The 2,304-nt window shown below is 33.7% G+C and overlaps 1 long non-coding RNA gene across 1 annotated transcript; it reads right to left on the bottom strand.

The window, feature by feature from the left end:
* Window positions 1-379: 379 nt before the first annotated feature.
* LOC124642718 lies at window positions 380-1,008 on the bottom strand. The gene is made up of 3 exons (XR_006985806.1): window positions 795-1,008; window positions 526-588; window positions 380-439 (listed from the first exon to the last, which is right to left on the bottom strand). It is a non-coding gene; the product is annotated as an uncharacterized LOC124642718 (long non-coding RNA).
* Window positions 1,009-2,304: the final 1,296 nt, after the last annotated feature.

Raw genomic sequence — 2,304 nt, 5'->3', positions numbered from 1 at the left:
GAGTTAAAAATATGGAGGTTTGACTGAAGACGTATTTAATGTTTTTTTATAGTTTAACATTAAGAGCGCTATTACAAAATCGAATTGCTCAGTTGTAGGTAAATTAGACGATAGCCGGCAGTACTTGCGCATGTGTGCGTCTAGTGAAATACGCAACGCACACCTGCGGACCGCCACGCGGCACAAACAAACTTGAGACTTTGCCACTTTTTTCCGAAATAATTTATTGTTTTTATAGTTTATGAAATATTATTTGTACCGATGAATTTTATAACCTAGAATAGCTCGATTGAGTTACAATAAACAAGTAATCGTTTACAATTTTTAAATTATTTAGTCGACAACCAAACTTTTCACCATGTTTATCAATTATAAGTAATTGATTTATAAAAAAACTAAAATCTATAATTCGTCTTCCATGTATTGTATCTTCATTTTCCTGCAACAATGAAAACTAGGAATGTAGATAGTTTATTAAAACAAATATGTCACGTATACCTTTTGCGGGTGACAAAAAATACTTACCATATTATTTGTACTGGTATTCAATTGAGTCTGATAGTCTGAATTAAATATGCTTTCATTATCCTGCAAGAATCAAAGAAGTCCAATTACATTATTATGCAACAGCGAAACAAACGACGATGACATTTACGTACATATTTCTTTATAACCAACATCAAAAAAAGAGAACCCAATCTATAACATTTTCGAATTAGAATATCATGGCCTAATACTTATGTATATTACATTTCAATCAGATCATTATAACTAATAAATAAAATAAAACTCACTAGTATCAAAACGTGTTAGATGCGTAGGTTGCGCTATATTTTTCGAACTCCGGCGAGTTTACGCGGCGCAACAGCGAGCGATACGTCCCTCCTCGGTAAGCGCCTGGCGCTGACTAAAGTTGAACACCGCGCGTCACAAGATTTATATTGATTTTTGCATTGCAAACAAAAATTATTTTAAAATATTGTTTTACTTTTAAATAGACCAATTTTTTTTTTTCAAGCTTTATAACAATACCACCTTAATTATTAAATGTTTTTTATTTGAATTTGGATTATACTTTCATAGATAAAAAATATAGTTTCGTACGGAAAATTGTCAGTAACTCTCAGTTTTATAGAATTATTTTTGGTGTAATACTGTATGAATTGTAATAAATTGATTTAAGCACTTCCAAGTACAAGATATAGTTGTATCTTGAACATTTTTATAAATGGTTAAATTGCTATATCCTCGGAGTACCGAAGCATCAAAAGATACCCAAAAGCAACATTTTATGAAACATCCTTTGCAGAGACAAAGATTTTACTGATGTACGTGGACAAATTAAAATATTTATTTAATACACTTTCAAGATAAATGATCAAACTTTCTGAATCTTATTTTTGTTTTTTTATTGTGACTATATCCAAAGCATCAAAACTCGTATAAAACGTTTAAATTCGCGAAAATTTGTGATAGCCCTCTTAAGATAAATAGCTTATGGCAATGATCCTAATTCTAGATTTTCCGAAACTTCTAAAAGAAGTCAAAAATTTTAAAAAACTTTGCACTACGGTTTTCGTGGCCTTTTAACAGGTCTAGAAATCAGTAACATAATTTACACAGTGGTAACCTCCAGATCTTATGTTTTTTCTTTTCATCATTTTTGATTGCTTCCTTAAAAATTTAAGATACTCGAACGTATTTGTGCATATTAAAATCTTATTTCTCAAAACTTCAACTGTAACACATTACCTACTCACCCACCAATTTCTAGCAAAGACAGAACGTAAACTTAGTATTACTTAACCACAACGCTAAGTATTTCTATGAACACTTAATAAAATAATAATAGGCAAATATTTTCGTCAGCACTTTGTGAGAGAGCAGAAATTCTCGTTAAATCATCATCCACCGAGCCTTTTTCCCAATCATGTTGGGGTCGGCTTCCGGTCTAACCGGATTCAGCTGAGTACCAGTGCTTTACAAGAAGCGACTGCCTATCTGACCTCCTCAACCCAGTTACCCGGGCAACCCGATACCCCTTGGTTAGACTGGTGTCAGACTTACTGGCTTCTGACTACCCGTAACGACTGCCAAGGATGTTTAATGACAGCCGGGACCTACAGTTTAACGTGCCATCCGAAACACAGTCAATGGTGTCTAAGATATACTTAGAAAGTACATAAAAACTTAGAAAAGTTGCATTGGTACTTGCCTGACCTGGGATCGAACCCGCGCCCTCATACTTGAGAGGTTGGTCTTTTACCCACTAGGCCACCACGACTCCAGAAATTCTCGTTAAAT

This window comes from Helicoverpa zea, chromosome 25 (assembly GCF_022581195.2).
Source record: "Helicoverpa zea isolate HzStark_Cry1AcR chromosome 25, ilHelZeax1.1, whole genome shotgun sequence".
NCBI lineage: Eukaryota > Metazoa > Arthropoda > Insecta > Lepidoptera > Noctuidae > Helicoverpa > Helicoverpa zea.
This window is presented reverse-complemented; position numbering and strand designations above follow the sequence as displayed.